Source organism: Aotus nancymaae, unplaced genomic scaffold (genome assembly GCF_030222135.1).
Source record: "Aotus nancymaae isolate 86718 unplaced genomic scaffold, 86718_ANA_hifiasm-v0.15.2.pri h1tg000010l, whole genome shotgun sequence".
NCBI classification, from domain to species: domain Eukaryota; kingdom Metazoa; phylum Chordata; class Mammalia; order Primates; family Aotidae; genus Aotus; species Aotus nancymaae.
Genome location: NW_026988421.1, coordinates 44,982,634 through 44,997,305, shown reverse-complemented (window position 1 = coordinate 44,997,305; position 14,672 = coordinate 44,982,634). Strand labels below are relative to the sequence as shown.

At 36.7% G+C, this 14,672-nt stretch overlaps 1 pseudogene; it reads right to left on the bottom strand.

Annotated features, from left to right (window-relative positions):
* The window catches only part of LOC105727575 (52 kDa repressor of the inhibitor of the protein kinase-like), a 38,437-nt pseudogene that overhangs the window by 19,910 nt on the left and 3,855 nt on the right, over window positions 1–14,672 (bottom strand).

Sequence of the window (14,672 nt, the reverse complement as noted above, 5' to 3'; positions counted from 1 at the left end):
AAGCATGAAATCAGAGGGGCAAATTGTAAAGATGGAAAAATGCCTGGTGCCATCACCTCATCTCGTAGTACCTCATATTACCTACTCTCACCTACCAGTGCTGTACCTGCCTGATGAGCAAGCCTTTGTCATGCTTCCTTGGCTGACCTTACTTCCAACCTCTTGTTCATTTGACAATTTATTGCTTAATTCACATTGTGTGCCAGTCTTGTGCTGGATGGATATTTTTCAGAAACCATTCTATGCTCCACATTCTTGATTCTCTAGGTATATTCAACCACACACTCAATGAGCTTTTTGAAGAAGGGAAGAGTTTGGTGGTCAGGTAAGTTTGGAATTAAATCTAGGAGCTGAACCAAATCTGATTCCTAGTTTAAAACAAAACAGAGACAGCTATCAAGGACATTCTTTCCACGATTCGGGAATTTTTTTCTTTTTTCTTTTTTTTTAAGACAGAGTCTTGCTCTGTCACCAGGCTGCAGTGCAGTGGTGCGATGTCAGCTCACTGCAACCTCTGCCTCCCAGGTTCAAGCGATTCTCCTGCTTCAGCCTCCCAGGTAGCTGCAATTACAGATACACGCCATCATGCCCAGCTAATTTTTGTATTTTTAGTAGAAACGGGGTTTTACCATGTTGGGCTAGGATGGTCTTGATCTCTTGACGGCGTGATCTGCCCACCTCAGCCTCCCAAATGCTGGGATTACAGGCGTGAGCCACTGCACCTGGCCAGGAAATGTAAAGTATAGAAAAATGCCCATGCTTAAGGGTGAAGCTCAAGTGTCATAATGCCTGAAATTTGTTTTCAAATGGTTTCAATAATCATAAATAAATTTATTCATATTTAAAACTAATATACTTATGTAAAAATATACAGTTCTATAAAAAACGCTTATATTTATATATTACATATACATTTGTTATATGCTATATGTTCATATAGTAAAAATATATAATTATCATTACTTTAAAACAAGTATACAAGTTTATTATTTATAAATCAATATGTATATTATATTGCTACAAATGTAAATATATTTATACATAATGCATATGCTTATATATTATATGTGTATATGTATTATATATAATACACACGAATAGATACATATATAACATGTAATGTAGTAATTTTAACTGAATTTATATATTGTTTATATAAATATATTAATAAATACATAATATAAACATAAACCACTGGTGTGAGGATTAAGTGAATATATTTTTATTTTCTGAAATATGTTTGCCTATTCTGACTAACCTTGGGCACACAGCATTTTGGAGTACTGGAAAATTAATTTGGATAGCAGGAGGAAGAAAATGAAGTTAATTAATGAGAAATTCTGCTCACAGGTAATTAAAAGTTGACTTTCAAGGACAGAAAATGTCCTTATGCATTAGACTTTCTGAAGCAGGAAAGACCAATTTGTGAGGGAGGAAGGGGCGATGCTGATCCTAGACCAATTTGGGGACTTCTGGACCTCTGCAGGAAGTACCTCACTCCTCACCGCACCCCTTAAACTACTGCTTACAGGGATTGCACTGCTAATTGCAGAGTGGTAAGGGTTGGGATACATGATGAAAAGGTTTGTTTTTGGAAAGAAACTTCCCTATTTCACTTAGATTATTGTGAAAAATGTTTCTGATGCAGACAACTAAGCCAGGCAAAGACTCCACATATCTAGTATAAAAAGCAAAATTCAAGTATTAGCTGATTACCTAAAGAAATAAACACTCATACAGTGACTCTGCAACGTGACCGTGATAAGTAGAGTGTTACTGTTTTATTTTACCTCTTCTTTGTCCTTGTCAAAAAGAGATTAATATTATATCTCCTCTCGGAAAAGTAATGTCTCAGAGGTAGTTCCTTTTTGGTCTTAGACATATTACATGACCATTAGTTAACTACCTTTGTTTCTCCATTAAAGAGATGGAGATAACAATATAAATTTAGCTCACAGCATCTTTGCGAATTATAAATTACTTATAAACATAATTATAAATCATAAACTACTTTGTAAAACAAGCTACTATATAATAATAGTCCTTTGCAGCACATGGCACCCCCTAAAGGGAGCTTATTAAGAAGTCCCTGTTTAACTTGGATTAATTCTTTTAAATATTTTTTCCTCTTAAATGAAGCCAGTACTATGACTGGGAAAACACTGATAGAATATGTTCTTAATTCGAGAAACATCAAATCCAATGATTGTACCCTATTCTTTTTTTTGATATCTACTTTTTCTAAAACAGAACTGAAATTAACTTCAAGAGACATCCTACAGTCTGAGGAGAAACAAGATGATTGGAAACCTGAGCACGGAATCTCCTTGGAATCACATAGAACCCGAGAAAGAAGGTTAACTTAATGAGATGGAACAGAGGTAACTTACTGAGATGGCACAGAGAAAGGTGCCCAGACCTTAACATAAACATGGATACAAATTATCTTTTCATGTAGTAGGTATCAGGAATTATATTAAGTGCCCTTTGTAAGTTACATTTTTTAATCCTTACATCTGTCTTTTGAGGAAGACATTATATTTCCCAAATTATAGATGAGAAAACTGAGACTGAGTGGTCAAGCAATTTAGTCAAGTTCACATGGTTGGTACATGACAGAGCTAGGACTTGATTACAGGTATTTCTCTGCAGAGAATTTCTGTGGATGAGAACATGGATTAAAAGCTAAGCCATATAAATTAAAAACTAAACCACAGAATGTAAAAACTAAAGACTTCGTATGGGCATTTTCCATAACAAAAGACTTTACATTCTTATTATTCTAAAAAGTCTCTTGTGAGTTCACAATAACTATTTCTTGTTGAATATGATATTATGACAAAGCATTTTGCCAATAGCTTAGCGGAAAACCTATTATATTAGCTATCTGAATGTTTGCATTTCTTTCTTCAAAGTAAACATTTCATATGACTATTAAACATCAATTAAGCCTTATATCGACCATATACTATAATATTTTGCATTATACAATAATGGGCATTTTATGAAAAAGAGCCAAAAAGTGGATACAGTATTTGTTCTCTAGAGATACACAGTCTTAAAGATGTGTCAAACAAGGTTTAAAATGTTGAGCTTTGTGTCTAAGAGACGATGTGAGTTAACTACCTGAGTAAACCTATCTTACCCAGGATGTAACTAAAACATCATTCAAAAAAGTCCCTATTTGCTTGCAGACATTGAATTAATGTATATAAATGACAGAAAAGGTATAATTTCACTATTTCCATTTTCTTGTCTCCATTCAAAAGATGCCTCACCAAACTGGAAAAGAGGACAGAATTAAAATCTGAGTTATAACAAAGAAGGCATAAAGCCTCATAAAGTAAGTTTAATTATGTGAACCCAGACGAATCACACCCAATATGGGGAGCTTTTAGACACACTATAAATTTGGAAAAGTACAGAAGACTATAATAATAGACAGATCTCACTTTTTTAAATGGTGCATTCCAAAAACTGCAAAATAATAAATTTCCTCAATTCCCAGGAAAAATTCTAAAACAGTGAATTAAATTGATAGTTTCACTAAAAATACATCATGCAAGACATTGTTTTATTATTATTCTTCATATTTGTTATGATCACTAAATCAGTAAATTAAGGAAATGTCAATGTAGTGAATCTTGATTTCAACAATACAATGAACAAAGCCTAACGTTGTTTCTCTGGAATACAGAAGATATATCATGACGGAAGAACCAGCATGTGTGTTCTCATGACCCCATATTCATAATCTCTACACAGAAGCACAGGTGTGAGAGTGACAGAGGAGTTGGTATGTCCTGTATGGGAACCAGCCCTGCCCCCGCCTCAGACACTTAGAAAAGGCGTCCTTTCTTTGAGGCACTTCACTGCCATTTGCAGAAAAAATAGAGTAAGTATAGAGATTTAAAATGACCACGATATGAAGAGTGCTCTGGAATTATACAAAGCCTATTGTACACAACTATAAGCATTAGCTATTGTGTGATGCTTCAATCTGAAATATTTATAGACTGAATGCCTGATAATGTGTATTTATCTCACTCTTTCAATCTGTTTACTGAATAAGAATATTCATTTGGGCTGGGTGCGGTGGCTCACACCTGTGATCCTATCATTTTGGAAGCTGAGGTGGGTGGCTCACCTGAGGTCAGGAGTTCGAGACCAGCCTGACCAACATGGTGAAACCTTGTCTCCACTAAAAATACAAAAATTAGCTGGGTGTGGTAGCCGGCGCCTGTAATCCCAGCTACTCGGGAGGCTAAGGCAGAAGAGTCACTTGAACCCAGGAGGCAGAGGTTGCAGTGAGGCAAGATCGCACCATTGCACTCCAGCCTGGGCAACAAGAGCAAATCTCTGTCTCAAAAAAAACACAAAAAACACTTTTTTGTTTCTTTATCTAGCTTAGTAGACTCCAAACTTTACTCTTTCCTACCCTTTTTAATATATATATATTTATAATAAGAATGAATCACTGTACTAATATATTATGCACTATGTAAAAAATTGAAAATGAAAATTTTTAATAACAACAAAAAAAAACCCTATAAACAGAAGTTTTAGTAATTTCTTCCTCCCATATCCTACTTCGAAGGCTATGGATTTAGATCTCCTAGGCTACAAATGACAGGATGAAGCTGATTCTCGTTTCTTCTCAGAAACAGGCAAATTTTTTACTAGGACCTTGTCTGAATATGTGTGTATATGAGCGTGTGCATGTTTCTGTAGTCACCCATGTGAGAGTGTATAGGGGAGATTAGCATGCAGGAGCTATAATTGAGATAATAGAGTTCTTAGAATATTTTATTGGTCCATGTTTAGGTGCTTTCCCAATGTGAGGTCATATTGGTAAACTTACAGGGCTGAATGTTTCAGTTATTCATGCCCAGTTTTTCAGGGATTGCGTGGCCTCTAAAATCCTGCTATTTCCACTAAATAAATCAACAACCTAAGCCAAACACTGAGTTACTTGCAACATTGGTCTCAAGGATGATTTCCTACTCTGAGGGGCCCATAGAATGTGCCATTTTTGAGCCATTTCTCTGCTTCTGTGCTGCATAAGATGGCCTGAAAAGTATTCTGCAGATGGTGATGGCTCTCTGGTTCCTTTAACATCCTGTTCTATCTTGCTTACAAGGAACATAGAAAAAAAGCCCTATGATTCATTTAATTCTCTCAAATGCAGTGCAACATACAAGTCATACTTATTATCAGTCTGTAAATCACTGGGTACACAGAAGAATGAAGAGTTTTATATTTTATCTGGGCCTCGTTTTGAATAATCACATGGTTGACATGTATACTATGGAGTCAGAGAGTTTAGGATTGAATTCTTTCACTGTCATTTTACAAGCTTTGTGACCTTGAGCACTGAAGTTATTTAAATTGTCAAAGCTTCACTTTCCTTTTTCTACAAAATGAGGAATGCTAAAACTGTACAACCAATACCACAGGGTTATTACAATTACAAATATGATAATTAATAAAATGCAGTTTCTGTAATGACCAGCACCATACTTAATCTCAATAAATATTAGCTATTGTTATTAGCATAATTTTAGGAGCATAATCTTATCCAAAAGCCTTGAGGTCAAATGTTTTTCTAAATTCAGTGTTTTCAGATTTTAGAAAGGCAATACTGTACAGTGAATGCAGTGTATATTACATAATACCCCCAGCAGCATCTGTGGCAGATCAGGTTTTGCTAGTAAATCAATGTTGAATTTTATGAATTTTGGAATTGTGAAGAAGAGGGTTGCCGATCTGTAATGCTATCCATTTAAAATTTTACTCAAAATCAAAGCATGGCTGCAAATACCCATTTTCTTCTCTTTTGAACTTGCTTATAACACCCTTAAACTCTTTCTAAAATATTCTGCTACCTTTGCTTTCTGCACATTTCCATTGCTTGCCTGGATAAGAATTACCTGGGTCACTTATTTAAAAAATTGGTTTCCAAGGTCTGTCTTAAGATTTGTAATTCAGTAGATGTGAAAGTGAGGCTCAAGATTTTGATTTTTAAGGCCAGGCATAGGCGCAGTGGTTCACACCTGTAATCCCAGCACTTTGGGAGGCTGAGGCGAATGGATCATCTGAGGCCAGGAGTTTGAGACAAGTCTGGTCAACATGGCAAGACATCATCTCTACTAAAAATACAAAAAAATTATCCAGGCATGCTGACGGGCACCTGTAATCACAGCTACTCAGGAGATAGGAGAATCGCTTGAACCTGGGAGGTGGAGGTTGCAGTGAACTGAGATCACATCATCACACTCCAGCCTGGGCAACAAGAGTGAAACTCCATCTCAAAAAAAAAAGATTTTGACTTTTAAACTGATACTCCTAGATGATCATTACCATCTGTTACACTTGGAAAACCTACCTTACCACACATCCTGTTGGCAGCCCACCTGCCAGTCCCTTTACGTGGACACCATTTTAACTGGTGCCTGGAACACCTACAAGACAGAGCTGCACATTCCCCTGAAAAAGAGGGGACTGAAGGCAGGGAGCCAGGTGATCTGTCTTGGCAGGTCCTACCCCTACAAAGACCAGCAATCTAAAATGCACTGGCTTGGGAGTTTCTCAGCCAGTGCAGCAGTTTGAGCTCAACCCAGGACCGTTGAGCTCCATGCGGGGAATGGCGTCTGCCATTACCGAGGCAATCCACCATTACCGAGGCAGTCCGCCATTACTGAGGCAGTTCTAACCTTACTTGTGCAAACCAAACCACAAGGACATTTACACAGCAACTGGACAGAGCCTGTGGCAGCTCAACAATGCCTCTGCAGGCAGACTGTGACTAGACTTCCTCCTTGCTGGGCAGGGCATCTCTGAAAAAAGGCAGCAACACATCAGGGACTTATAAATAAAGCTGCACCTTCCTAGGATAGAACACCTGGGAAAAAAAGGCAGTTATGAGTTCCACTGTAGCAGACTTCAACATCCCTGCCCAGCAGCTCTGGACGGAACAACGGAGCTCCCAACACAGCACCTGAGCTCTGATAAGAGACAGACTGCCTACTCAAGCAACTCCCCGATCCTCGCATAGCCAAAGGGCACCTCATAAAAGAGAGCTCTGGCTGACATCTGGGGGTACCTGTTCTGCTACCTGCAGAACAGGTAGCAACCCTTATTGTTCTGCAGCCCCCATGGGTAATTCCCAGGCAAACAGGGTCTGGAGTGGACCTCCAGTAGTCCTGCAGCAGAGAGGCCTGACTGTTAGAAGCAAAACTCTAAAACACAGAAATAAATAGCTTCAACATCAACAGAAACGACATCTACTTAGAGACCCCATCCGAAACTCACTAACTTCAAAGACCAAAGGTGGATAATTCCACGAAGATGGGAAGAAACCAGCAAAAAAAAATGAAATCACCAAAAACAGAACTCCTCTCCTCCTCCAAGGGATCACAACTCCTCACCAGCAAGGGAACAAAACTGGATGAAGAATGAATTTGACGAATTGACAGAAGCAGGCTTCAGAAGATGGGTAATAACAAACTTCTCTGAGCTAAAGGAACATGTTCTAACCCAATGCAAAGAAACTAAGAACCTTGAAAGAAGGTTAGACAAAACGCTAACTAGGATAACCCACTTAAAGAAGAACATAAACGACTTGATGGAGCTGAAAAACATAGCACAAGAACTTCACGAAGAATACTTAAGTTTCAATAGCTGAATTGATCGAGCAGAAGAAAGGATATCAGAGATTGAAGATCAACTCAATGAAATAAAACAGTAAGGCAAGATTAGAGAAAGAAAAGTGAAAAGAAATGAACAAAGCCTCCAAGAAATATGGGATTATGTGAAAAGATCTAATCTATATTTGATTGATGTACCTGAAAGTGACAGGGAGAATAAATTCAAGCTGGAAAACACTCTTCAGGATATTGTCCAGGAGAACTTTCCAACCTAGCAAGGCAGGCCAACATTCAAATACAGGAAATACAGAGAACACCATAAAGATATTCCTCAAGAAGAGCAACCCCAAGGCATATAATCAACAGATTCACCAGGGTTAAAATGAAGGAAAAAATGCTAAGGGTAGCCAGAGAGAAAGATCAGGTTACTCACAAAGGGAAGCTCATCAGACTCACAGGGGATCTCTCGGCAGAAACCCTACAAGCCAGAAGAAAGTGGGGGCCAATATTCAACATCCTTAAAGATAAGAACTTTCAATGCAGAATTTCATATCCAGCCAAACTAAGCTTCATAAGTGAAGGAGAAATAAAATCCTTTATGGACAAGCAATTGCTGAGAGATTTCATCACCACCAGGCCTGCCTTGCAAGAGCTCCTGAAGGAAGCACTAAACATGGAAAGGAACAACCAGTACCAGCCACAGCGAAAACATACCAAATGGTAAAGATCATCAAGAAACTGTCAACTAATGAGCAAAACAACCAGCTACTATCAAAATGGCAGGAACAAATTCACCCAATACAGGAGTACCCAGATACGTAAAGCAAGTTCTTAATGACCTACAAAGAGACTTAGACTACCACACAATAATAGTGGGAGACTTTAACACTCCACTATCAATATTAGACAGATCAATGAGACAGAAAATTAACAAGGATATCCAGGGCTTGAACTCAGATCTGGACCAAGGGGACCTAATAGACAGCTACAGAACTCTCCATCCCAAATCCACAGAATATACATTTTTCTCAGAACCACATCACACTTACTCTAAAATTGACCACATAATTGGAAGTAAATCACTCCTCAGAAAATGCAAAAGAACAGAAATCATAACAACCAGCCTCTCAGACCACAGTGCAATCAAATTAGAGCCCAGGATTAAAAAACTGACTCAAAACTGTACAACTACATGGAAACTGAACAACCTGCTCCTGAATGACTACTGGATAAATAATGAAATAAATGAAGAAATAAAGATTTTCTTTGAAACCAATGAGAACTAAGACACATTGTACCAGAATCTCTGGGACACATTTAAAACAATGTCTAGAGGGAAATTTATAGCACTAAATGCCCATATGAGAAGCAAGGAAAGGTCTAAAATTGACATCCTATCATAAAAATTAAAAGAGCTAGAGGAGCAAGATCAAACCAGCAGAAAAGCTAGCAGAAGACAAGAAATAACTAAGATCAGAGCAGAACTAAAGGAGATAGAGACACAAAAAAACCCTTCAAAAAATCAATAAATCCAGGAGCTAGCTTTTTGAAAAGATCAACAAAATAGATAGACTACTAGCCAGACTAATAAAAAAGAAAAGAGAGAAGAATCAAGTAGATGAAATAAAAAATGATAAACAGGATATCAACACCAATTCCACAGAAATACAAACTACTATCAGAGATTACTACAAACAACTCTATGCACATGAACCAGTAAAACTAGAAGAAATGGATAAATTTCTGGACACTTAGACTCTCCCAAGACTAAATCAGGAAGACATTGAATCCCTGAATAGACCATTAACAGGGGCTGAAGTTGAGGCAGCCATTAATAGCCTATCAAACAAAAAAAATCCAGGTCCAGACAGGTTCACACTCAACTTCTACCAGACGCACAAAGAGGAATTGGCACCATTCCTTCTGATATTATTCCAAACAATACAGAAAGAGGCAATCCTCCCTAACTCATTTTATGACACTAATATCATCCTGATACCAAAACCTGGCAGATATACAGCTAAAGAAGAAAATTTCAGGCCAATATCAATGAACATTGATGCAAAAATCTTCAATAAGATACTGGCAAACTGATTGCAACAGCACATAAAAAGGCTTATCCACCATGATCAAGTAGGCTTCATCCCAGGGATGCAAGGCTGGTTCAACATACGCAAATCTATAAGCGTAATCCACCACATAAACAGAACCAAAGATAAAAACCACATGATTATCTTAATAGATGGAAAAGGCCTTCAACAAAATTCAATAGCCCTTTATCTAAAAACTCCTAATAAATTAGGTATCAATGGAACATATCTCAAAATATTTAAAGCTATTTATGACAAACCCATAGCCAATATCATACTGAATGGACAAAAACTGGAAGCATTCCCTTTGAAAACTGGCACTAGACTAGGGTGCCCTCTCTCACCATTCCTATTCAACATAGTACTGGAAGTTCTAGCCAGAGCAATCAGGCAAGAAAAAGAAATAGAGTATTCAATTAGGAAAAGAGAAAGTCAAATTGCCTCTATTTGCAGATGACATGATTGTATATTTAGAAGACCCCATCGTCTCAGCCCAAAATCTCCTTAAGATGATAAACAACTTCAGCAAAGTCTCAGGATGCAAAATCAATGTGCAAAAATCACAAGCATTCCCATACACCAATAACAGACAGAGAGACAAATCATGAGCAAACTCCCATTCACAATTGCTACAAAGAGAATAAAATACCTGGGAATACAACTACCAAAGGAAATGAAGGCCCTCTTCAAGGAGAACTACAAACCACTGCTCAAGGAAATAAGAGAGGACACAAACGGATGGAAAAATATTCCATGCTCAAGGTTAGGAAGAATCAGTATTGTGAAAATGGCCATACTGCCCAAAGTAATTTATAGATTCAATGTTATTCCCATCAAACTACCACGGAGCTTCTTCATAGAACTGGAGAAAACCACCTTAAACTTCATATGGAACTAAAAAAAAGTCCAAGTAGCCCAGACACTCCTAAGAGAAAAAAAAAAAAAAAAAAACAGAGCTGGAGGCATCATGCTCATGCTACTGGACTTCAAACTATACTATAAGTCTACAGTAATCAAAACAGCATGGTACTGGTACCAAAACAGACGTATAGACCAATGGAACAGAACAAAGGCCTCGGAAGTAACACCACACATCTATAATCATCTGATCTTTGACAAACCTCACAAAAACAAGCAATGGGGAAAGGATTCCCCGTTTAATAAGTGGTGTTGGGAAAACTGGCTAGCCATTTGTAGAAAACTGAAACTGGATCCCTTCCTTACACCTTATACAAAAATTAACTACAGATGGATTAAAGACTTAAACATAAGACCTAATACCATAGAAACCCTAGAAGAAAACCTAGGCAAAACCATTCAGGACATAGGCATAGGCAAGGACTTCATGACTAAAACACCAAAAGCAATAGCAACAAAAGCCAAAATAGACAAATAGGATCTAATTAAACCCCAGAGCTTCTGCACAGCAAAAGAAACAATCATTAGAGTGAACCAGCAACCAACAGAATGGGAAAAAATTTTGCAATCTATCCATCTGACAAAGGGGTAATCTCCAGATTCTAAAAATAACTAAAATAAATATACAAGAAAAAATAACCCCATCAAAAAGTGGGTGAAAGATATGAACACACAGTTTTCAAAAGAAGACATTTATGTGGCCAACAAACATATGAAAAAATACTCATCATCACCGGTCATTAGAGAAATGCAAATCAAAACCACATTTAGATACCATCTCATACCAGTTTGAATGGTGATCATTAAAAAATATGGAGACAACAGATGCTGGAGAGGATGTGGAGAAATAGGAACACTTTTACACTGTTGGTGGGAGTATAAATTAGTTCAACCATTGTGGAAGACAGTGTAGCAATTCCTCAAGGATCTAGAAATAGAAATTCCATTTGACTCAGCAATCCCATTACTGGGTATATATGCAAAGGATTATAAATCGATCTATTATAAAGATACATGCACACGTTATGTTCACTGTGGCACTGTATACAATAGCAAAGATTTGGAACCAACCCAAATGCCCATCAAGGATAGACTGGATAAAGAAAATATGGCACATATACACCATGGAATACTATGTAGCCATAAAAAAGGATGAGTTCATGTCCTTTGCAGGGACATAAATGAATCTGGAAATCATCATTCTCAGCAAACTGACACAAGAACAGAAAACCAAACACTGCATGTTCTCACTCATAAGTGAGGGTTGAACAATGAGAACACATGGACATGGGGAGGGGAAAATCACACACTGGGGTCTGTTGGGGGATGAGGGACTAGGGGAGGGATAGCAGGGCATGGAGAGATTGGGGAGGGATAGCATCAGGAGAAATACCTAATGTAGGTGACAGGGGAATGAAGGCAGGAAACCACCATGATGTGTGTATACCCTATGTAACATTCCTGAAAGATCTGCACATGTACCCCAGAACTTAAAATAATAAAAATAAAAGCTCAAGATCACTGATCATTAGAGAAATGCAAACCAATGCCACTATCAGATACCATCTCACACCAGTCAGAATGGCTACTATTAAAAAGAAAAAACAAAACAAAACAGATGCCAGTGAGTTGCAGAGAAAAGGGAATGCTTATACACTGTTGGTGAGAAGGTAAATTCGTTCAACCATTGTGGAAAACAGTATGGCAATTCCTCAAAGAGCTAGAAACAGAATTAGCATTTGACCCAGCAATCTCATTACTGGGTATATAGCCAAAGGAATATATATAATTCTACCAAAAAGACACATGCCCACAAATGTTCATCGCAGCACTATTGACAATAGCAAAGACATGGAATCTACCTAAATGCCCATCAATGACACACTGGTTAAAGAAAATGTGGTACATATACACCACAAAATACTATGTAGTAATCAAAAACAATGAGACCATGTCTTTTACAGGAACAGAAAACCAAATACCACATGTTCTCACTTCTAAGTGGAAACTAAATGATGAGAACTTATGGACACAAAGAGGGCAAGAGACACTGGGGTCTACTTGAGGGCAGAAGGTGGGAGGAGGCAGAGGATGAGAAAAAATACTAGGTACTAGGCTTAGTACCTGGATAATGAAATAATCTGTACAATAACCCCCCCATGACAAAAGTTTACCTATATAACAAACTTGTACATATATCCCTGAACCTAAAGTTAGAAGAGAAAGAAGTTTCTCTCCTTCCTCATTTCTCTGCTTCTCTAGCTAGCTCTCTATTATCAGTATGAACCCATGAATTATCATTCATTTTAAATGAGGTATAAGTCCTTATTGTCCTTAATTATATTTGTTTATATTTAATGACAAATGTTTGTTTTTAATTCTTCAGCTTTAAAAACATAATGACATTTGTTGGTCATTCCACGCTTTTACATATAATTATCCATAGCATTTCCATATAATTATCTAATTTTATCTTCTACAAAAGATGTAAAATTCAATGGGATTTCTGTTTGGATTCATGGAAATGTCTCAGTACAACTTTGAGACTCTAAATTAGTAACAAATTTCTTAAGACTCAACATTGATTGCTTTTTGAGCAATCACAAGAGAGGCAAATACCTTTATAGACCACAAGAGCATAAGAACATTCAGAAACCTCTTTCCAAATATATTTATAGTTGTTATATTAGTTTTTGTAGCGTTCTGCATTGTTGCACATAAAAATAAATGTTTACATGTATACTGAGTTAATGCATTGCATTTGTATTATTACAAATTCTTATTTGCATTTAAAAATGAATAAGATTTTAGTATATGAAAATGAATGCAGATGATTTCTTTATTTTTTCATGAGAACCAACAAAGTAGTTCTGAGGAATAAAGCAAGTCATGCTCTTTACCTTAAATGTTTTGTATATTTCACCATTCAACTCTGGACCACCTTCATTTTGAAAAGTTTTTTTTGTTGTTGTTGTTGTTATTTGGGGAAAATATCAAATACAGTTCATTCAAGTATATAGTATTTTAATGGAATCTTCTCTAAAATTTGATTATATTAGATTTAAATATTACCAATACCAAAATATTAATTCAAGATATTCAATAAATAACACACAGGTAACTGAAAGTGGATCATTATAACAAATTTTAAATGAAACTTACAAATCATCATAAGATTATGAAAGTTATGTAATAAATGTATATATGTCAAAAGTCGTAAAAGTGTGGACATAAATAAAGAAAATAAAGAATAATTGGCCCATACCTGCATGTCTGCAATTCAGATAAAATTTCTACTGTGGCCAAACTCAAGAACATGCCACTCTCAGTCAGATTTCATGCAATTGGTGTTATTTAGAGATAAGAACTTAGTAATAAAGAAACTCCTGCTTTGGTAGTGTTTACACAATATTATTTGCAGTCTATGCTACTTTTAATCAACTTTGAATCTGCTTCAAGATTCATTGAAAGGCAGATTGTTAACACACTGAGAAGAAAATCCGTCACAGTTACTTCACCCATCGGAGAAACTTAATTTCTTTCATAAGCTGTACTTTCTACTTGTTCACAAAGATTCTTACTACAATCATTACACCCTAAACGCTCCTGGTGTCATAGGCTATAATATTGCAAACAATAGGATTATGACCTCTTTCAACAGGCTTCTTGCTAGATCGAAGCAGGAAGAGGAGATGGATTATAGGGAGAAGAGGCCTTATTTGAAAACATTAATCTTCAATAATTAGTAATTGAAGAAGGAAATACAATACATTAAAGTTAAATTATCTTCTGCAAAAACCGATTTCAAAAGCTAATTGAGTCTGACAACATATCTCCTAAGATAAAACATCTACAAACGTAAAAGTGAAATACTAACAATTGTTCAGTCAGCTTCATATGAAAAAATTCAGAACCAGAAGGTTGTTTTCTTTAGAAAATAAATGTGTGTGTGTGTGTGTGTGTGTGTGTGTGTGTGTGTGTGTTTATTTTCTAGCTGAAATAAAATTAATATTTCTTC